The following is a 25,202-nucleotide window of genomic DNA, read 5'->3' on the forward strand; positions in this document are numbered from 1 at the left end:
TTATTTGATCAGTTGAGGGGAGCCAGTTATTTTTTGAAGATTGACTTAAGGTCAGGCTATTATCAGTTACGGGTTAGAGAGGAGGATATTCCAAAGACCGCTTTCCGTACGTGGTATGGACATTATGAGTTTCTTGTTATACCTTTTAGCTTGACTAATACGTCAGCGACTGTAATACCCTAATATTTTTAAAGGATTAATTAATTAAAATTAATTAATTTTTTATTATTATTATTATTTTTATTTTTTTTTGATTTGTTTTATTTATGATTCGTTTTGTTTAATTAAGTGCGTAGATAAATTGTGGTTTGTTTTATTTAATTAAGGGTGTAGATATATTGTCTTGTTTTAATTAAATTATGTTTTATAATTTTATTTGTTAAAATTGTAGTGTTTGATTTGCGAAATGCTAATGAGTGAATTGTTTATTGGGTTTAGGTGTAGTTACGCTTGCGTGTATTATTTATTTAGTTAGTTTATGTATTTAAAATATTTGGATTGGGTTTAAGAGAGGTTGGGCCAAAGAATGTGGTATTGGGCTTGAAGGAAGCCTTGTTGGGTTAATTATTAAAGGCCCATGGTTATGAGGATATTTAATAATTATCTTTGCATAATTATACTTATATAATTACATGTGTATAAAAATATATATTGATATATATAGGTATATTTAATCATGTGGAGGGGTATATATGTCAATATAAATATATATTGATATATATAGGTATATATAATTTATTTAACTAATGGTTATATATGGAAGGTAGTATATATATTTATATTAAAATATATGTATGTATATATATTAGTTAAAAGATAAATATTATTTATTTTTATGGTAAACATAATGGGAAAAGGATTTAGGTTTTTTTTTTTATGTGTTTAAATAGACACATAAGACTTTAGGGTTAGGAATTTTTTCTACGTTAGAAAAATAAGAGAGTTAGGGAGAGAAGAAAAAGGGCTAACAAAAAAGAAACCGGATCAAAGAAAGAGGAGACCGGATTTGGAAAAGAAAGGCAAGTTCTTCTCTACTTCTCCTCTTAGGGCTCATAAACCTATCACCTGATTATCGAAATTATAGTTTATGTATTTATTTATTTATTTATTTTCAATTAAATTAATTTATTAGTAGGATTATATGAGCATGTTTAATCTTTACAAAATTATAAGTTTAAACATGTGAATGTATGTATGTATTTAATGTCTGATAATGTAAAATCTTGTATGTAAGATTAGATTAATTAAACTTTAGTTGCAGAAATTTTTATAGATTGTTTTAACCTGGTGTACCGTGATGAATTGAATTAAATAGATCTTAATTTAACTATATATGTTCAATTAGGCTCAAAATAATTAAATTAAGCTTGTGGGATTTTTCTAGAATTTTTTGGGATTTTATGGGAATTTTCTGGAATTATTTTATGATTTTAGAAGTTATTTTATATATTCTGTATATATATATATATATATATATATATATATATATATATATATATATATATCGTGTATATATTATATACTGGAGACTTGAGATCGGCGCACCCAAATAAAGGGGCTGGAATTTAGTGCGGCAAGGTGTACAGCGCCTTGGTGCGCTTAAATCAGGACTGTTAAATGGTCCTGATGATAAGAAGCTATTGTGGTGTGATACGGCGTATAGAACTTAGGTGCACAACAGATCTGGACCATTGGTAAGGTCCAGTCAACAGCGGAAAGATCTGATGCCGCGCGGTCCATGAAGAGATGGTGTGCTTGCATATTTGGCCACTGGATGCAATCTAAAGGGTGGATGAAGATCCAGTGTGGGCGAGCTCACTATGACAAGGAAGGCCAACCAATGAGGAGAGGCCAGCACACGCGGAGGGCCAAATCCGGCGCGTGTGCAGCGCGTGTAGGCATGTGAGGACAGCAGCCACTGACTGGTGGCGCGTGGAGGCGCGTGCAGCAAGTCTAGGACTGTGTGGTGGCATGTGGGGGCACGTGGGACAGTGTTTGGGGTCCTGGAAAGTTCCTGGGGATCCTAGTGAATTCCCAGAATTGGTTTTAAACGGTTAGGGTTGAAAACAACCATCAGCGGATGCGTTCGTAGTGTTTTGGGAGCCATAGAGTATCGCTTGGGTATTTCATGTGCATATATAATTTTAATTAGTAGTTCGGGGTGGAAGGAAGTGTATATAACTGTCTATATATATATATTTGGTTAGTAAGGAAGGATGTATATATATAAGTACTTGTATATAGATATGTATATTTATATATATTTATTATTCTTAAATGGTATGCTTATTATATGCATGGAATGCCTAGGTATGGTTTGGTATGTGGTTAAATTAGTTTTACGATATGGTACATGGTTGAATTGTAGGCATGGGTTAGTTGCTAACGGCTTAAATATATATGGCCTTATTATTTATGAATAATTTCATGTAGAGGAAGTATGGATGAATTGCTATTTAAAAGTATAAATAAATATACTTAAGGAAGCATGGTTGAATTGCTAATACATAAATAGATATACTTACAATGGCATGGTTGAGTTGCCATTGCAGAATTAAATTATTACGTGTTAGATGATAAAAATTTCATCTGTGAATATTGTATGTATATGTTGGATTAAGACTAAAATAATCCAATACTTACCAGTTAGTGCGTTATTTTATATACATAAATAGAATAATGTTGGGTGACATGGAGGATTTGTCAAGGCCTGGATATTAGTGGTGTGTTTTAAATAACTAAAAATCACTATTGGGTTTTGGATTTAATTCATTATTCGGTTAATTGTAATTTATTGCTTAGATGATTAAATTATTGTCTTTGATAAAATTAAGGAATTGATGAGTTTCTTTTAAAAGAAATATATATTGTCGGATTAGTTTAGGTATGATTAGTAATTAACCATTGGTTAATGGTTTTGGCAATTTAAGTGAACCTATTAATAGACAGGATTATTGTACTACATATATAAGTATTTATATATATTTGTAGCATCGTGTAATAAAGTTAAAACTTTAGTAGGGTTGATGTTTGGTATAGATGATTTGTTTATTGGTTTTCAGAGGCTTAGTAGAGAGAGCTTGCTCGTAGGGTTTAACCCGCGATTTATTTTTTCAGGATTATTAGAAGTTCAAGTCACAAGGTTGAGGATCCGCAGCTGGAGGACTTATCCACTCTATCGCTTTATTTAAAAGTAGGATATTAGTATTTCTTCGTTTGTTACTAGTATTTAATAATGAACTTCTGGATTATGAATTTTTGGTTAAGGGGTCCTTGAGTTACAGGATTCCCCAGTTGTAACCGTTTGGAAGTTATTAAGGGACTTATTATTTATTAGTTTCTTCAGCGTTTTATTTTATTCTTTGTTTCATTTTGTAATCTGTGCTTGTTTAAATACTGTAATTGTTTTGATATCCCCTGATTTTGTGCACGGACTTGATCAACCCGTGTTCCGAAATTAGGGGGTATCACAGCGACATTTATGGACTTGATGAACCGCGTCTTCCATGATTACTTGAATCAGTTTGTGGTAGTTTTTGTGGATGGCATTCTTGTGCATTCATGGACTCGGGAGGAGCACGAGGTCTATTTGAGTATAGTGTTGCAAGTTCTACGGGAGCACTGTTTATATGCCAAATATGAAAAGTGTGAGTTTTGGCTACAAGATGTAAAGTTTTTGGGACATGTTATCTCGGAAGGTGGAGTTTCAGTTGATCCTTCAAAGATTGAGGTAGTTCTGAATTGGGAGCAACCTAAGAATGTCTTTGAGATCTGGAGTTTCCTTAGCCTAGCGGGTTATTATCGGAGATTTGTAAATGATTTTTCCCGTTTGGCAGCTCCTATGACCAGATTGACCCGGAAAGGGATCAAGTTTGCATGGAATGAGGCTTGTGAGTCTTCCTTTCAAGAGCTAAAAATAAGGTTGACTATGGCTCCAGTATTAGTGCTACCCGAGCGTGGCTTGGGTTATGTGATCTATTGTGACGCCTCACGTGATGGTTTGCGTTGTGTACTAATGTAGGATAGTAGAGTAGTGGCTTATAGGTCTCGATAGTTGAAGACTCACGAGCATAACTACCCTACTCATGACTTGGAGTTAGCGGCAATCATGTTTGCCTTGAAGTGTTGGAGACACTATTTGTATAGTGAGATATTTGAGGTGTTCTCGGGCCACAAGAGTCTCAAGTACCTTTTAAGTCAATATAAATGACTTAAAAGTCATTACATAGACTTATTTATTCCTCTCCCTCTTTGCTGCGTCCAGTCTCATCTCGGCATTTCTTTTTTTTTTTTTTTTTTTTTTTTTTTTTTTTTTTTTTTTTTTGCAATTTCAAGCTTTGATCTCACTCTCACCAATTGGAATTTGGTAGAACCTTGTGAAGCAAAGTTGGAGAGCTCGTCGAGACCGTCGATTTGATAGGAGCCAATCACCATTTGGCCAAGCCTAGGGATTCCGAAATTAGGGCTTAGATTTAGGGATTTTTGGGGGTTTTCACTTCCATTGAGGTAGGGGTGTTCTAATCTACAATTTCTGTGAATTTTCCTCTAAATTTGATTCTAATCATGCTAATTTTGAGTACCTAGTTTGTGGTTGTTGTAAGTATGATTACTCAAAGTGATAAATGTGTTTCATGTGTTATTTGAATTATATATATGACTATTTTCATTACGGTGAATGAGCATGCTTAGTGTTGACACATTGTATGCCCTATGATTATTTATTTATTTATTTATTACTTTGAAAAATTGATGCTATGGTTATAAATAAATAAATAAATCAAATAAATGAATTCTTAAAAATTCATATTAAATTGTGATGATGATATAAATGGAATGTGTGAAAGCCTATAGTTGAATTGATGATTAGAAGCGTGAAGCATTCTTGCATCCATCGGGGAGAGAAAAGGGAAAAAAAAAATTTCAAAACAAAGAAATAAATTTTTGGGAAAGTATTTCTAAAAGTGTTTACGAAAACCGGACGCCTAGGAGGCGCCGTGTAGAAGGGAGTATGATTGAGCTAACTAGACCGGATGTGACTCCTTGGAGGTGCCTTGTGGTATAGTTAGTCAATCCCCCTTTCGTGACGCCTTGGAGGTGCCTTGGGTTGGATTATACTAACGGTTTGGTTGTTGAAACGGAATTGTTTCAGAAATGGGGAGTGGCATTTGCATAACATTGCACTTCATGGCATTTTAGTAAATTTGTGATTGGTTGACATTTGCTACATACTTGTTATTGTGGTTGAGAATATGTGTTTCCCTATGGTATGATCCCGTTCCTTTTTACCTCTTTCTTATGTAGATTTACGGGATCATAAAAAGTGTGTCTTAGACATTTCCTACTGATAATACGACATGATTACTGTGACTTTAAGACATTAGGTGTAAAGTTCCACATTGTTTAATTCGGTTTAAAGTTTCATTTTAGTAGTATTACTCCTGTAATCAAAACAAATGGCATGTGCGACGGGTTCTTTATTCAGATAATCGACTTGCATTTGTTATAATTTTTCTTTGAAGAAGTACACATTTATTACAGAGACGGAATCTATGCAAGATTCGATCTAGAAATCAGTTTTGAAAAATACATTATTGAACCTATTAAGCAGAGAGATTCCACTGACGGAATCTACCTAGGTGTTTTAATAGTTGTCCACGTGCTTCTCATCCGTCTTCATCCATATAATGGCAATTTGTTTTTTTATACAGTCCTGTCAAAAGAAATACTAATTTATTTAATATGCATCACAAATAACTTTGATATTGATCTTGTAACTAACATTAATGAACGACCTAACAAATAAAGAAATGATTGAATTGAGTAAAATAATTGATCACAGTAATTAGGGGTGGCCACGAATCGATTCGAATCATCAATCTAAATCTTATTTTTAGTTTATTATTTAATGACCAAATTTTTATAAAATTTGTAATTATATTATATTTAAATTTTAATAATTTTAATGTACTTAAATTTTGAAAAAATAAAAATTTATATGTTGAAGGTGTGGAGTTTGAAAGCTTTTTTGAAAAATTAATTGTGTAATACATTTATTTAATAATAAATAGTGTATAATTCGGTTTATTTTTTATTATTATAAATATTTCATTTATAACTTTTCGCTCACTATTAAATTGTATCAAGTCATGATATCATTTGATATAAAATACTTTTTTATAGAAAAAGTTATTGGTATATGTTATTAATTTTTAGAGCAAGTAAATCTAATTAGATAGAGCATTTGCAAACTTGACATCAAAAGGCATATGAATTGACGCTTTAATTAGAATTTTTTTGTTTTTTTGAATTATTCAAATGATTTTTCTTCACATGCAAAATGTAAGTATTTTTTATAGACAGAGACACTGAATAATTAATACTCGTGTAAAAAAAATAAAGAGTTCGGACTCTATTCAATCCTAAACAATCAAACAAAATATCATTACTTATTGTAAAATCGTCCCCAACGAGAAGTGCTTGCTCATCTTTCCATATGAGGCTTTCGAGACGAAATTCAACGTCAGGGAGCACTTGTGAAGGAGTTCTAATGACTCGTTTCAATTGTTTGGGCCACCAGCTGGCAAATGCAAAGATACAAAAGCCATGTTGGGAGAGTCAGAAAACTAATAGTGACGAATGATCAAGGGGGAAGAGATGAGAAAGATAATAATGTGTTTGAAGAAAAAGGCCATGTTGGGAGAGTCAGAAAACTAATAGTGACGAACTATCAAGGGGAAGAGAAAAATAATAATGTGTTTGAAGAAAAAGGTAGATCTTCGTACCAATTCTTTTATTTTTCGATTTTGGGGCTTATTCACAAATTGTTTGATTGAACCTTTGTGCTTTTTAACCATTGTATAATATATTTGGAAGCCAATTGGCTAGCCAAGTATGAATAAAGGGCAATTTCCTCCTTGTGATCCAAGACCACAATACTTTTCTTTTATTCAATTTCAGTTGCTAGACATTTATTTATTTTCAATTATGGGATATGTTTTAGGGGTCCATGTGTGAGGATTCCCGCGTTGTATTCTTTTGGAGATTTATTCGATCTTTGAATTTTATTATTTATCTTTAAGGATTGAAGGATTTTATTCGGATGATATTATTTTATTTAATTATTAGTTTTCCTTTCAGCGATATTATTTCTTTATTTATTTATCTTTTTGTATTTTGTGTTCGATTTAAAATATTAATTGTTCGATATCCCGTGACTTTTGGGCTTGGACTTGATCAACCCACGACCTGGAAATCAGGAGGTATCACATCTCTCTACTTATACCTCTCAATAATACCTTAGGTTTTGGTAAGCTATAACAATAAATAATGTAGGCAATTTCATTAGGATCCAAAACACACCATGCTAAAAGGGCATTTGGCCTAGCAGTATAACCTCCCCATCCTCAAAGATGAGTGGAGGGTTTTGAACTCGGGCATGGATAAAAGAATGTGTGTGTTTGCTTTACCATTTGAAAGGAAAAAAAAAAAAAAAAAAAAAAAAAAAAAAAAAAAAAAAAAAAAAAAACACACACAACCATGCTTCTCTTTTATTTCATTTTGAAGGAAAGATGCTCATACATAAGAGTTTATATATGATGGAAGCATATATATTTTCAAGATGAAGAATGTGCCACAAAAGAAGAATGTGCCACAATGGGGCTCCTCACATGATGCACACCATCAAACCACACCAATGACCCGGAAAGTACATTCTTGTTTATATATGTGGCTCTGACATTAACCACAAAGGACCACCTCTGACCAAGTGAGTTAAAAGTAAGGACATTCGGCTGAACTTGGATCTTAAGTCCTGCAGGTGCTACCACAGTTGCCTTATAAGTGGACACCGGTGAACCAACGTTTGTGACGGTCCTGTGGAAGACACGGGTGATGGATTTTTTAGACTGGAAAGATAGAGCAAAGGAAGGATAATTAAGATCCCAAACAGTCCCATTGTTGGCCTTAGAACAACTGATGTTGTCTCCAGTGATAAGTTTCAATGACTTGGTGCTATAACCTTGGCCACACAATAATTTCACATAGTCAAGCACTCTGGCATTATATACTATACCTGGTTTTGCAGCTTTTAATGGATCAATATGACCTGCCCCATATGCAAACTTAGCTTCAGGGTTAGCGACTCTGCTCATTGGACGAGCTGCAAAAAAAGCAAATTAAAGAAGCATGGGCATATTAATGGATGTTTGGAATTGCTTGCTAACATCCCTTAAGAGATATTACTATACATGTTATTGAATTACCAGTTGTCATCAGAGCAGACTTAATAGTAGCGGGAGACCATCTAGGGTTAAAAGATTTCACATAGGCAACTACTCCAATTGCATGTGGGCAAGACATGGATGTACCGGAGATTATATTGTATGGAACTACTCTTTTGTCTCTCTCTATATTTGTCACTGGGGCTGCTTGTGACCATGCAGCAAGAATTTGCACTCCAGGAGCAGTTAAGTCAGGCTGCACAAAATTGAACAAAGTGTAGCAATTTTAAACCAGAAACAATTATTATATATAAATTAATATATTTATTTATGTATAGGATACCTTGAGAATGTCCCTTGTAATTGGGTTTGGTCCTCTTGACGAAAATTGTATGACATATGGAGCCAATTTATCTGTGGTCTCCTTACTCCTCAAAATAGTTGCAGTTGGCGTACTGCAGATCGAGTCAGTTTGATCCAAATTGTTAGATACGTGTGAATTGCGATTTGATTAAAAAAAAAAAAAAAACAACAACAACAACAACAACAACTTGTCGAAAAATCTATGTACCGAGTTGATTTCATGTAGTCGCGAACACCACGGCCATCAATCAAGTAGGAGGCAGGCAAAGGGGAAGTTCTGCCATAATTTTTGGCGCCTCTATCGGTCAATATGATACCTTTCGCACCGGCACGGAGTGGTTCTGATCCGCTAGCCATCGAATCACATAGAACGATTGTGCCTTTCACTAAAGTTGGGTCCAATGAGCCTAGGGTTTGGCAGTGCCTGCATTTTATGATATCATTTTTAATGCATTTTCCAATCCTCAATATTCTACGATGAAACAACATGATTCGTTATATAGTCATTAATAAATGTTTAATTTTCTAATTAACATTTCCTTTATCTTCCTTACCTGGATACAGATTTATTAAAACCAGCTCGTGTATTTGGTACGTTCCCAGCATTTACTAGAGGGTATTGATGGTTGAGCTTGAAAGTGTTTATAGAGACTCCCTGCAAATAAATAACAAAGCACATTTGAAGGCAGAGGCCAAGATAAGGTATAACCCATTGATTGAATGTCATAAATCAAATAGATACCCCCCTACTATGAGTTTGTGACGAATTGTGGATATATATTAAGGCAAACTGCATAAAATTGCCCAGGACTTGTACCGATTTGTATTTAACTCCCTTTTAATTTTTCCCCAATTAACCGAAAAAATTACTTTAAAGTGACCATTAATAAAAGGAAAAACTACATATGAGTAGGATTAAGAGTTTTAAATAACAAATTGATCAATTTTAAAAGTTGACTTTTCACATTGATTGAATTAAGCAAAATAATTACAAATGTATCAAAAATTATTGCTAAGGTCTAAAATATCCTCACACTCTTATTTCAAAATACAAAAATATTCTTCTTAAAATTATATAATTTCAAATATTAAAATAGATAATTAAGAATTTGTTTAACTAGCAAATAAAAATTCTCTATCTCTTCTCTTCGTGGTCCGCCACAACGTGGAAGGACTGTAATTTGGATTACCCTTTGGAATTGATGGCATCTAATCTAAAAGGTAGGAACTGAAAAGGAAGTTTCACGAGCTTACTATAGTAGTGATGGTATATCACATATTATGTCAAAACTATAAGGGTTAGTTTGGTTAGTGTTACTAGCTATAAAGGAAAAGAAAGGCAAAATTTTTAAATTATTTTGTAATTTGGTTAGCATGAAATGGAAAATTTTCAGGACAGTGATATTCTCGGCAATTGGTTGATTTTTCTCAAAATGTTTCCTCCATAAAACACACGAAAATTTCAGTTTCCCGTGGAAATTATATCATTATATGTTAGTTTCCAATTATACCATTGTCACTATTTCTCTTCTTTCTTTTTCATACTCACAAAAGGAGCAACTCCCTTTTAATAAATTAAGACTCCTAATTATATTACAACTTTCTGACACGAACAAATATTTTTATTCATAAAACAATTGTTTATATTTTTTATTATACTTCTTGCATAATATATATTACTCAGTATTGAATTCATAAGGGTAGTTTTGGCATATAAATAATTTTCTTTTCACTTTCTTGCTAACAAAACTAATGAAACAATATTTTCCTACAAATTTTTTACAAGAAAATCATGCTAACCAAATGCATGATAGAAACATAATTTTCTTTTCTTTCACTTCACTTTCACTTTCCACCATCAATTTTCGGCTAACCAAACGAACCCTAATGGAATTTGTCAAGGATCCCATATCCTGTTGGACAATAGGGTAACCAAGTATTGGAATATCCATTTGCCTTTCTTTTTTGTTGTCTAGAGGTCTCCACTTGTTATTTGTTTCCTTAGTCAATCAATTATAAAAAATCATAACAAATTTTGAGATGCCAAATCGATAACTCTCTACAAGAACCCTAATATCTTAAGTTATAACATACTTTTAAAGCCCACATAGTCATAGGTATAAAACTCCATAACAAAAACGATTGCAAATTTATATTTATATATATGTGTTTGTGAAAAGAGGGAGGGAAGGGGATCTAAAAGACCTACCAAGCATAGAGAAGGAAAGTGAGTGTGCCTCTGAACGTTGGTGGCTGATTGAGGACAAGAGAAGTGATAAAGAATTATTATTGGTTGGTCAAATTAATTTTCAATTATTTATTTTGTTATATTGAAATTAAATAATTTTAAGGAGGTTGTTTTGGTATTTTGGAATAAGTGTGTGAGGATATTTTGGACATGAGCAATAAATATTAATGTATTTATAATTATTTTACTTAATCTAATCAAAATAGAAAATTAACTTTTAAAATTGATAAATTTGTTTTTAGGGCTCCTAACTCTACCTATACAATTTTTTCAATTATGTGAATTTAATTAAAAAAATTCTTTTTCTTTTTTTTTTTCATTTTCTTAAATGATAAAATATGCATCATCATCCTTTTATGGATCCAACGAGGATATACTGTTTTAAATAACCACACGTGTAGATTACTTTACTCATAAATTAAAAAAATTTATTCCCTCTCCCCCAACCTTATTTCGTGGGTCCCTCCCCGTGTGAGGCGAAGCTTAGGTTCACAAGCGCCAAAATTAAAGGATTTTTTCTTGTTTTTTATTTTGTATTTTTAAACAAAGAATTGCCTTTAACAACACTAGAATGAAAATGTCAAAACAAAAGATAGATATCCAAACCATATGTCAACACAAGAATAAAGGGTGGTTACATATTTATATATATATATTGTACAATAAAGTTAAACTAAGTGCAAAATTAATAGTTATTTTATATAATTAAGATTTATTTTTGTCAATCTCATATATATATATATATATATATACAAACCTAATATACAAAAATATTATATAAATAATATAATAATGATAAATGTAATAAATAATTTGAATAAACAAAAATACAAAAAAATAAAAATGTCAACAATTCATAAATAGCTCTAGCTATTCATTTTTAGCCATCTCAAAATCAGTATCCAATTTGAAAAGTCAATATACTATTTTTTGTAACATTATCATCTTAACCTTGAATTTAAATATAAAAGTAATTTATCCAGATTTTTTTTTTAATTTTTTTTTTTTTTAAGGACGTAGGAATTATAATATATTGGTATGCAATAGATGGAAGTGGACATGCTTGCTGACCTCATAAGTCATATTGTTGCCCAACTGCACCGTTGTCACAAACGGTGCCAGCAGCCACTGCGAGAGACCATGGTGCGTAATTTCTGATGGTCTCAGGATCAGGACCTTCATTAGGATGTGAGTATTCCGTTCTTCATAGCATGGAAAGCTCCAATGGCACTGGGATCTTCAAAGTAATCCAAGGGGTATTCTTCCCACTACGTCCAACCGACATTGATATTATATCAACTCCATCTGCAATTGCATCATCAAATGCTGCAAGGATATCGGCGTTTGAACAACCAGTAGACAAACATATCTTGTACACAGCAATGCGAGCCGAGGGAACCCCTCCCCGAGCGGTACCCATGCCCAAGCCTACTAAGCTTGCGCCCCTCACTAAGCGCCCTGCTGCTGTAGATGCAGTGTGTGTCCCATGACCACCTGTATCTCTTGGTGATTCAACATCTTTTTTAGGTATTGATCCTCTGGTATAGTAGTATTTAGCTCCTATTAGTTTACTGCAAAGTAGTAAAAAAATTAGTGTCAGCTGCTAGCCCAAGCAATGAATATATGCATTCATGTAATTTATTTATGGGTATGTAGTATGTACTTGTTGCAAGTGAAATTTGTTGAGGATTGGCAAGAGCCCTTCCATTTGCTTGGAGGCGGACCAAATCCTTTGTCATTGAAACTCTGAGATTCAGGCCAAATCCCAGTGTCAAACACTCCGATAATGATATCACTTTCAACGTCCACCCTTCGTGAAACTCTCTGAGGGAAGCCCATGAAGTCCCATGAATTTGTTGTGTGGAGTTCCATGTTTTCATTAGGAAACACAGACACTACTCCTTCCATGCCTGCAAAAAAAAAAAAAAGGGTTAAAGCAGAGTTAAGAGAGGATGGGGAGGACGAGAAACAAATCATGGGATGGATAGAATAAGTAATTAAATGAAATTATAAATTAATCACCCACTTGCAATTTTTTCCTTCTCTTCCTTTGTCAGCTTTGCTACAAACCCATTAAAGCTCCTCTTGTAGCTATACAGTAAATATTCTGATGCCCTACTGTTGAATTTATTTTGCATCCCATTGTAAATATGTTAGTTAATATAAATTTCAAAAGGAGGTATAACCTCTCATCTCCCGTTGGGGGGTTGAAGGTTCAAGTTGCACTAGGGACATGTGGATAATGAGTGTGGATTTGTTTTAACTTTGCTAAAATTTATTATGCATGTACTCAGCCATGTGTTAGACAATTAACTTTACATGCCAAAGTTAAATTCAGCTGTCAATGAAACTTGAAATCACAGGGGGAAAAAAAAAAAAGAAGAGTATTGACAACCATAGTATGCTTTGCCATGTACCTAGTACTGCATATGTAGGAGATAACTTTGCTTTCTTGTTTTTCTACTTCATGTTTAATAATTTGTGCCGGTAGGATTCATTGCAAATGTGACCAGACTAGCATTAAGCATGTTCAATTTTGTGATTACCGCATTATGGAGCACCACTTAAGATCATATTATTTACCGCCTTTTGACATGTATATATATATATATATGGTATATGCTATAAACGCATATACACAAGTACATGTAGTGACCTGCCAACTACTTCCTGCAGCATGCTCGCATGTTGGAAAGATGCAGAGAGATAACCCTTGGGGCGGTCACCCATGTACACAATGTATTCCTGAAACCACAAAATGATCAGTTATAACAAAGTCTATCAGCATATATAATATATATAAATATATACGTATCAAGGTTGTTAAAATCGGAATTCTACGTAGAATCGTTTTAGGTTCCGTAGAATCGGAATTGTAGAATCGGATAGTAAATAGTAAGATTCTTTCAATTTGTACCAAAAAAATTCAAAATACTTTTTAAAACAATATTATTTGTAAAATATAGCAAGAATAAGTCCAAAGTATAAAAAAAAATTGAGACATAAACAGAACAGAGAAGAACACAAAACAAAAATCCTCAAAATCATCATCACCAAATAGTCACAGACTCATGTACGGACTATGGAGTCTGGTTCAAGTAGATATTAATATGTTTATGATTCGAAACAATCACAACACAACAATAAAAATAAAGTCTTTCTTTATTTTTGTTTCAGAATTGACAAAGAATAAGTGGAAAAATAGAATTCTTTATATTCCTTGTACCGAAAAAAAAAAAAAAAAAAGAAAAAAATTAAGAAGAATAAAACAAAATAGAGGAAATTTTTAAAATTTTAAACAATACATTTGAAATTCAGAGTTGATCGTCTCTACATTTGAAGTTCATTTCTTTGTTTTTTATTTTTTAATTTTAATTTTTTTTATGTAATTAGGCTAAAGAGTTGGACTTTATATTTAAAATGATTAAATTTATTAGTCCAAAATTAATGGTAGGCCAAATAAATTCGGAAAAAAGAACAAAATAACACGATTTAGTTGAATCTATAGGATCGTAATATTCTACAATCCAGCCTACTTCTAATTCTACAGATCATATTGAGATTCTATTTCCCATAGATTTTAAATAGGATCGGAATCATTTTGACAATTTAGAATTGTAGAATAGTAAAATTCTAAAATTCAGAATCGAAATTTTAACACCTATGGTGTGTATGCATGTTAGCGCAATGCAGGAGGCTCAAATACATATATTGAGTATCATCATTGAAACTGAGATATACCATATATAAAATAGTTGATACGAGCGAGGTCTCACTATCAACATCGTGGTGTTATAAAAAGTAATATTTCTTGATGACGTATTGTTGATAATGCAACTAACAAGCCTTGTTCATAGCATAATGATCAAGCTCTAAAAACCTTAAAAGCAATATGAATCATAAAATATATATATACATGCCTTTTGATCTCCATCAGATGCTCTGATGCAACTAGTAAGTAGAGCACAAGTAAGGCTTATCAGGATAAGCCATGAAGGAGGAGACTTTTGACTAGCCATTAGAGAAGTTTTTACAAAGCTTGACCTCTATTGCTGATATTTCCGTGCAACAAACAACGAATGGGCTTTTAAAGGAAGATGAGTTGTTAACATAAGGGTAAAATAGTAAAATCATTAGTCGTTTAAAAAAGGGTCACAACTTGTCACATGCATCTCCAATTCAACTTATGCCTGATGAGAGTTGAATATAAATAACTAGCCCGGGCTATTACATGGACTCGAGCACATCTTTTTAATTCCACCCACCAGCCACATCCTTAACCAATTAATAAAAAACACTTTGATGTCAGTTGAATATACGTAGCCAGTACGACGCTCACATGGACTCGATCACATTTTTCTAATTCCACCCACCAATCACATCCTGAACCAATTAATAAAAAACACTTTGATGACAGTTGAATACGAATACGTAGCCGGTACGGTGTTCACATTGGACTGGATCAGTTATCGGTTTCGGAGCTTGTTACAATTATCATTGAAGGTACTAAGTAGTGTTGCAAAGACCTTCATCTAAATTTGATATGACAAAAAAAAAATTTAATATTTTCTTTTACTAGAACTTGTAATATTATCGTTATGATTCGAATATAATGTTTACCAATGCGTGGATTCAACACTTTTCAAGCCAATACTTGACGTGACAATGAATCAAGAAATAAGTCTTTGATCACGCGTTCAAAAGTGCTTCACTAGTTAAAAGTGACACATGGATTCATATGATCAAGGGACAAAAATTGAACACTCTGAGACAAGTTCTTCTAGTCAAAACCAAGATTCATGGATGGCTGATCAATAGAGACCCGAATGCTGCAAATGACCGGGCGCATGTCCAGGGAGGAGCAGAAATTTTTAATTGGGCCAAATAGTGATATAAAGTTAAATTTAATAAATTTATAAAATAATTGTAATAATTTTTTTTTTTTTTTTTTTTTTCCATACTGCATTTTTAATGTACATTTTTAACAACAAATCTATTAACCATATGAAAATAAATAAATAAAAAGAATATTAATTGACACTCTATTATAAAGTTGTCATTGACCGGTATTCTTTTTTTTTTTTTTTTTTAATTATAACAAATAATTTATATACTTATATATATATATATATATATATATATATATATATATAGTACTAATACATCTTAGCGAGATTTACTTACAAAATAATAAACACTTCTATTATTAAGTTTGAATTTCTAAAAATAAGACCAAAAGGTTCAAAAGAGTCATAATATTTATTATTAATACTTATAAATTTAAAAATGAGCCCCCCTGGCTCCGCCCGATGTTGCTAGTCTTCCTACTGCCCATTGCAAGGCCACAAATATCAGGCTCATGTTTCAGTTTGTAAATATCGATCTTTCACTTCATAGATTTCAATATTAGTTCCCACTGCCCATGCAAGGCCACAAATATCGATCTTTCACATCATAGATTTCAATATTAGTGTACATGCGAGAAAATAAAATAAAATAAATAAATAAAAAACTGTAACCTATCAAATATTTCTTAGAAGGAACTTCATTAAAAATAATAATAATAAAAAATAAATAATAAAGTCATTTTGAATCACTATGGAATAAAATTGGAAAATCATTTCTATTTTGATCTCTCTGGTTTTTTTTTTTTTTTTTTTTTTGAATTGTAACATGCACAATGACGCAATTATCGCGGGTGTACTCTACCACTAAGCTAATAGTCCTTCATGCGAGCTTCCCGGCTTTGAATCCAACACTTGCTCGTGATTGACATTGTGAGAAACTTGATTTTCATATTAACACAATTTGGCATTAAAATGTACTCCGTATTAATCGAGTTGTAATTTTATGTATACTTTAAATCTTCAATTTCGGAAGTTGAACGACAACTCATCGACCGAAGCTCGATCAATACCCTTATCGATCAGATTTGAACATCACTTAGAAGAGGTAAGAAAGTGTGCGAATACACTTGCTTTTTTAAAAAAAAGATTTAGGAATATTTTAAATATTGAAAATAATTTTTGAAAACCTTCCAACAAGTTGAGTGGCCCTTGAAACAATACCCACATGAGCTGTTGTGTTAAGTCAATTTTTGACTAATAAAGTTTTGAGATGATCTTTATACGGTTAGAAATTAGGCCCAATAAGATTTCTAACAATATAATTTTTTCCATAATTTTACCATTTTTTCCAATAATATATTATTTTGCTTAATTTTGAGTTCTTTTGACCTCTCAGTAAAGTTCGAAATGTTTGTCCAGTATAGTTCAGCTAGAGTGGTATAGGTGATTTGGTTCAGCAGAGTTATAATGTTACACAATTATTAAAAAAAAAATTAAGTTACCTTTAGGTTTTTTTTTTTTTTTTTTTTTGGGTAAGTAATCTCTTGCATACTTGCATAATGTCACCCTGAACTATTTACTTGAAACAAGTTGCTCCTTAAACTATCAAAAGGAAGCAAAATGCCTCCTTAAAAGCCATCATAAGCTAATTTCCGACCAACATAAGAGCACAATTACTAATTTACCCTTACTTTTTAATTTATTATACAAAATAAAATATCCGCTACTCCCTCCGTTCCAAAATACTTGGGTACTTTAGGAACTGTGACTCACAATTACTTGGGTACTTTGGGAACTGTGACTCACAAAAATTATGAGTCACAGTTCTCAAAGTACCCAAGTATTTTAGAACAGAGAGAGTATTATAAAAGGACCACTTTGCCAATATATTCTTCCACTTTTTTTGACCTCTGCGTTTATTTTTTTATTTTTTTCATCTCTATGCTATTATGAAAGTGATGTAGGGATTCAATACAACTTAGCAGCTTCTGCTCATTCGACCCTTCTCTCCACTTCATCTCTCAACAGAACCTCCTCACCTTCTCTCACATAGAAGATCCCTTTATCCTCCGTGCCGTGCCATCGTTCATCATGTTTGCGATGGACACCAAACCTAGCGTCCTTTTCGCCGGACTGAAGCTCCTTAAGGACTTCGCGAATTAATGTGGACTGTTCGTATTGTTGGGGAAACGAAAGTTTTAAAAACTTTATGAGGGTTTTTCAAATAAAGATCTTGATTCATGGGAAGAGACAAGTTTTATGCATGATGAACATGATGATTCATTCAATTATTAGATAGAAAACTTACATCAAGGTTTGAGTAAATATTAAATCTCTCCTCTAAAGTGAATGTTCTCACTTATTGTAGATCCCTTTACTAGATGTCTCTTTCATGGATTTTCATCTTGTTGGTAATGATCTTGCCTTTAGGAATCACCCATAAGCCTCCATGAATGACCTTGGAGAACTACGCTTGTGGGAGCATCCATCAGATGAGAACACTAACCCTAAAATTCTAAAGAGAGAAATATTGTTCTTGTCTTTCAAAAATTATTACACAAAAATGTAACCTAAAATATACATAGACCCCATGTATATATAGGCAACATAAAAGTAATAATTGAAGACAATATATTTTTCTCAATCTCTAAAATTAACGTGATATCTCAAATCTAATGGACCTCCAATATCAAGTTGGGCTATGAGTGAGAATCATTTGGGCTTATAATTTTCATGGCTAGAATTAATTAATAATTGGTTCGGTTCATTATACCCTTAATTCATAAATTAATTTCTACTCCACTAAAAGAAATCCAATTAAACTCCAATTAAATAATAAATAACCTCTAAGTCAATATTGCATTTTGACCCCACTATGCATAATTAGTTATCGGATAATTAAATAAAGTCATCAATCCGACTACTAAATTAATATATTTATTTTGTTACTTTTGATTATTTTCGGCTTGATCACAATAAAACATTTGTTTGACAAAAATAATAATTTAAATAAATAAATATATAGAAAATCATTTTGTCTAATAACATATGAAGGCCTTCGAATTTACTTTGTGATCAACCATAATCAATACAAAATAAATACAAGTAACAATAATTCTCTAACTATTAATTACATAATTACCCAAAGTGCCAGTCTATGGATTCCAAAGAATCCACCGAACAAATCAAAGTAATTACTAATTAATAAAAGAATCTATACTTCTCTTATGCTTAAGATTCATAGGGAGCAATTGCATACGACGGCTCTCGCAATATATCTCAACTTAATGCGAATCCGGTTCAAGTCTTAGTTAATAATGAGTCCATCCATAATTACTGACTATGAACTATTTATGATTACTATTTATGTTAATGTATTGATCACCATCACATATATATAAATATATCTTGTAATCAAGTGGACAATATCAATTCCACAATGAATCAAAACATAATACATTAAATTCACTAATTCTATAAAGTATAAATATTTCAAATATGTTAGGAACATATGTCATTTTAATCCAAATAGGAATTTGCTATACCAGGGTATATAAATTCCAACAACTCTCACTTGTCCTCACAGCCAATTCGAATCGTATCTAACTCCCATGTTATCCAGGTGACGATCAAACCTATTGATCGATGACACCTTTATTAATGGATTAACAAAGTTGTATTCCAATGCAATGTTCTCAGCCACGAGTATATTTTATTTTCGGACAATATTATGTTGGACATGATACTTCCTTTCAATGTACCTTGTTCCTCTATGGAGCATTAGGTCATTGGTTTGGGTTACTTCTGCACTATTGTCGCAATATAGCTTGATAGGTAGACTAGTATGCTACACAACCTCTAAATCAGAGAGATCAAACCAAAAGGCTTCCTTTACTGCCTTTAAGGTTGTAATGTACTCCACCTTCAGGTTTGAGTCAGTAATTGAAATCTGCTTAACATTCTACCAATTGATTTTCCTTCTATTAAGTGAACATACACCAAGTCATGAACCTCATAGTACTATATCTGATTAAAAATCAGAACTAGTATACTCGACTGGGACCACATCATCACATCCATAAATGAGTATGAGATCATTGATTCTCCTAAGGTACTTTATGATATTTTTCACAATAGACCAGTTATCCTGGTCAAAACTTTATCAATGTAGGATTGTTAAGATAAACATATTTTCCTTTTAACCCGATCTTGCAAAAGTTTGATCCTAGGAATATAGCTTTCATCTTGAAAATCCTTCATTTCAAAGTAATTGAACAGCTACCACTTTAATGATGATGAAGCTTCCACGTCATTATAAATGAGTAGGATGTCATCAATATATAAAATTAGAAAAGCAATGACATTATGTAATACACCTAATTTCAAAAGGATAGTCCTGGTATTTAAATTATTGTTTAAATTGCGATTTTTATTTATTATTTGACTAATTGTTTTGTTTAATTGATTATTTGCATAAATGGTTTTTAATTTCATTATTTGGTTATTTGTTTTGAATTTATTTGATTATTTGTTTTATTTGAAATTAATTGTTTTAATTTATTTAATTGGTTGTTTTAATTGATTTAAGTTAACTGATGAATTGTTTAGATGCATTTATTTTATTAAATATAATTACTTTCTAAACTTAACGTGACTGTAGGGTTAGTTGCATGTATGGTATACACATAAATAGCCGACATTGATATTATAAACTAGTTGGGTTTTATGGGCCGAGTTTCAGTTTAGGGTTTAGGTGGACTTAGATTTAAGGTGGCCTATAAATACATGTAGGGCATCAGTTTAGGATTGAGAACCCAATTCACGGCATACAGAAAACAGAGAGACTTGTAGAGGAATCTGGGAGAGAACAGAGAGGGGAAAACCAAAGGATTACCGGAAAAGTTTAGAAGAAAGACGTTGAGATTTTTGAACTAAATCTCACAGGCAAGTTCTATCCTTACTCTCTCCCTTAGGCTTTCGTGTTCTTTGCATTCCTAATCAGTTCTAGGATTAATTGAATGTTAAAAACAACATCTGTTTGTGTTAAAACTTGGATTATATCAGTATGTTTGTATGCTTATTAAACCTGTTAAAACGTGATTTTTAATTGCATAATTCTTTGTTTAAATCCATGTTAATGATGTATTAAGGGCTTAAACACAGACTAGGAACATACTGGGGTTTGGTTTTAACTTCTGAGAACTATAACTATGAGTTATAGAAGGTGCAGACTACGTCGGAGGAAGAAAAGACGAGGCAGAGAGGGAGAGAGCCGGCTCTCCCTTGGAGAGAGCCGGCTCCTTTATGATGGGAGGCGGCTCACAAGGTGTGGGAGCCGGCTCCAAGGGCAAAAGAGCTGGCTCCACAATTTTGGAGCAGGCTCTTTGCTCCATTTTTCTTTTATTTTCATTTTCTGTACGTTTTTGCATGCAGTGTATGAATTTTGGAGATTTCAGATGAGGTTTAGGTTTGTATGTGGGAAGTTTTTATAAAGCCTATAGTTGTATTAAGGCTCCAAGAGTCATGTTAAGAAACTAATTACTTATGGTAGCTTGGACAGTATATGGTTTAGACAAATTAATACACAGATTGTTAGGGTTGGAAGATTTAAATTGTTTAATCCTTTTGTTAACAAATTTTCTTGTGACGGATAATATAATTGAGGCTTGTATCACAATACACTATGATCAGGTATTTTAATTATGCTATCTGGGGATGGGTTGATGTTTAATGGAACTATGGTTTAACTTTAACAATTTATTTAATTAAGGAGCAATATGAACTAAGTATGTTTATGTATACAGTTTATCATGCTTATTATAGATTAGTGGATGATTATATGATTATTGTTAGTAGCCACTGTTGGGGGAATGGACTTTGTTGATGTTTACTCTAAATGTCTGTAATATCAACTGTTAAGTGTTGAATGATAATTTGAAATGATTTTATCATTATACCTGATTGAATGAAACAACCTAAACTGAGTAGGTTTGTGTATATACAGTGACTATGGTTCTTGATGCTTACATTATGCCTGTTAGTATCAGTGTTGGATATAAAAACTGAATCTGTTTATGTATATAGCTGATTCTGTTTATTGATGCTTACACTATGCTTGTTAGTATCAGTAATGGGAATATGGATTTAGCTGATGTTTGCTTTAATTGTTAATATTATCAACTGCTGGATGATTGGATAGTATACACCGGTATGGGACGGTGGTATACTAGGGACGGTTTGGTTTCAAAATACCAAAACCTACCTACTCTGGATTAAGAATTGGATTAATTAAAAGTTAAGTCCTATTAATTGTAGTGTCATGGCAACAACTAGTTGAGCGGCACTACTATGGATTTTGAATGGATTTTAAATATATTACTATTATGGTACCTCGATATGAGCTTGAGTTTCATGATCGATGGTTAGGGAGCATATATGCATTGGGATGCATAGCTGGATACGATGGTTAGAGGTGTACCCTGTTTAGGTTTAGGTACACATGCCCACTTCTTGTACGTTTTAACATGTTACCTCTATTCAGGTTGAGACCGGCCTGTAGTCCAGTGAGAGTCCTTTAGTGTGACTATATATATATTTACGGACTATTAGCTATTGCTGAATTGTTTATGATGTACATGCGTATCGGGCCTCTGTTTGGATTATAGTAGTATAGAACTTGCGCGTGGGCCTGACCCACTTCTATTTTTCAGGTACACGGCAGTTCCAGGCTTAGACGTGTTCGTGCTGAGCAGAGGGCTGTAGGGCTCTCTCTATAGTTTTATTTCTGGATATTTATTACAGTTGTTTTATCTTCCGTTTGGATGTTTAATAGGGGTCCACTAGAGATGGATTCCCGAGTTGTAAACTGATGGAGTTTTGGAGTTTGGGTTTGATGGATTTTAATAATTATATTATTTTGCTAATTCTATTTTTAGTTTCCTTTCAGCTTTAATTTCATTTCTAAATTCATTTTGTATTCCGTGTTCATTATAAAATATTAATTGTTTGATATCCCTCGGGTTTGGGCCTGGGCCTGATCAACCCGTGTCTCGGATCCGAGGGGTATCACATTTGGTATCAGAGTACTCCAGGTTAAAGTGTCTCTAGGATGTTTTCGTATTAAATCTTCCGCGTAGCGTTTTCTCTTTATTAAAGCTTTAAGTTTAGGATTCATTGTATTCCTTACGGTTCGTATAAAAATGGTACTGATGTCTGTCTTTTCGTGTTAATAGATGGTTAACGCTAAAAACGGACAGAACATGCAAGGAACTAGGAAGGAAAGGAGAGCGGCACGTAGGCAACAATATCTCCTACGGCGTCAGCAAATGGGGGAAGAGCAGCAAAGGCTTGGATTTCAGGATGACATGGGTTAGTTTCAGGAGGAACAGGAGAATGTTCAGTAGACTCTGGACCAGGTCAGGGATCCAGAGATTCCTCCTCACCTCAATGACCTTATTGCTCGGGCTATAGAAGCAGGGGTAACGGCTGCACTTCGAAACCAGCCTCAGGTTCATCAGGCACCTACACCAGCACCGGTTGTTCAGACGGATTCTTGGGAAAAGGCTAGGAGCTCTTTCACAAAGGGGAGTCCACCTGTGTTTACAGGCTCCACCGATGCGAGAGCAGCTCATCAGTGGAAACAGGACATCGAGCGACATCTTCGCTTGGTTCAGTGCACGGAGGTTCAGAAGCAGATGCTTGCTACTTTCAAGCTAGTTGGGGATGCACTACAGTGGTGGGAGTCAGTTACCACCGCAGAGGAGAGGATGACTTTGACTTATGATCAGTTCAGTACCCGTTTTGATGAAAAGTATTTCCCTTATGCAGTCAGGGTAGCTATGAAGACCGAGTTTCTAAGTCTGCAGCAGGGAAACATGACAGTGGCGGAGTATGAGCAGCAGTTCACACGCTTGTCTCTCTTTGCACCGGAGGAGGTGGATACAGAGGAGAAGAAGCGTAACAGTTTCGTCAAGGGACTGATGTGGTCTATCAAGAGAGCTATTACAGGTAGTCCAGCCTATACTACCGTTGCTCAGGTGGTAGACGCCGCTCTACAACAGTATCAGTTGACTGTGGATATCAGATAGGCTCGTGGTGAGAAGCGGGGTGATAAAAACTCTACTAATCAGTCAGCTGAAAAGGGGAACGGCAATGGTCACCGGCAGAATGACAAAGGCAAGTTCCAAGGGCAACAGCCTTGGAAGAAGCACAAGGGTGGTTCAAATGCTCATCGGAATGAGGCACCTATTCAGAGGCAACAGAATGGGGGACCACAGGCAGGACAGGGTCAGCCACAGGCTAACCGACAAAGGAGGCCATTTGGTACTTTCCAGGGTAGTTGTTACACTTGTGGAGAGTATGGTCATACCATTAGGCAGTGTCCTAAAGTAGGACAGGGACAGAGACAGTATGTGCAGCAGGGACAGAGGGCACCAGTGCCTCTACCAGCTCCACAGGTTCCATGGATTCAGGGACAGACACATCTGGCTTTACCGGCACTGCCGCAAACTCAGGGACAGGCACCACAGCAGTTGCATTATGGCAGGGTGTATAACCCCAAGCCACAGGATGTTCAGGCACCTCAGACTATTGAGGGTAAGTTTCATATTCATGGTTTACATGGACGTGTTTTATTTGATACGGGTGCTACACACTCATTTGTAGCTAGGACTTTTGTTGCTTTATCTGGGATGAGGACGAGGGTATGCACTAGACCTCAGAGTATTTCTACACCATTGGGTGATACAGCTATTATACATGAGAGTGATGGGCCTGTGACACTAGATATTGGCAGACTCAGATTTCTAGCCAATCTACTGGTCCTGGACATGCACACTTATGATGTGATACTTGGGATGGATTGGTTGTCTCACTACCATGCCCAAGTTGATTGTTTTGATAGATCTATTATTTTTACCATACTTGGTCAGGATATGTATGTAGTAGCTATGCCACGTTCTAAAGGAAGCGGTAGCACCTATTTGTTCCATATGGAGGAGGAAAAGGATGAAGGGATTACTGTGTCATTGGATAACATACCAATTGTACAGGATTTCCCGGATGTATTTCAGGAGATTCCAGGGTTGCCACCTAGTCGCGAGATCAATTTTGTGATAGACTTAGCTCCAGGCACTGCTCCTATTGCTAGGGCACCCTATAGGATGGCACCGGTAGAGATGAGAGAGCTGAGGGATCAGATTCAGCAGTTACTCAGCCAGGGTTTTATTCGTAGGAGTACATCACCTTGGGGAGCACCGGTTCTATTTGTGAAGAAGAAGGATGGTTCGCTTCGTCTGTGTATAGATTACAGGGAGTTGAACAAGGTTACGATTCGTAACAAGTATCCTTTGCCCAGGATTGATGACTTGTTTGATCAGTTAAGGGGAGCCACATACTTCTCCAAGATTGATCTGCGTTCTGGGTATCATCAGCTGAGGGTTAGGGAGTAGGATGTTCCTAAGACAGCGTTTCTCACGAGATATGGTTCTTATGAGTTTCGTGTTATGCTGTTTGGGACGACTAATG

At 34.1% G+C, this 25,202-nt stretch overlaps 1 pseudogene; it reads right to left on the reverse strand.

Annotated features, from left to right (window-relative positions):
* Positions 1-7,401: 7,401 nt before the first annotated feature.
* Positions 7,402-13,560, reverse strand: LOC132268522 (cucumisin-like; annotated as a pseudogene).
* Positions 13,561-25,202: the final 11,642 nt, after the last annotated feature.

This window comes from Cornus florida, unplaced genomic scaffold, assembly GCF_030987335.1.
Source record: "Cornus florida cultivar Cherokee Brave unplaced genomic scaffold, ASM3098733v1 CherokeeBrave_3.0.0_Hap2_Chr08, whole genome shotgun sequence".
In the NCBI taxonomy this organism is placed as follows: Eukaryota; Viridiplantae; Streptophyta; class Magnoliopsida; order Cornales; family Cornaceae; genus Cornus; species Cornus florida.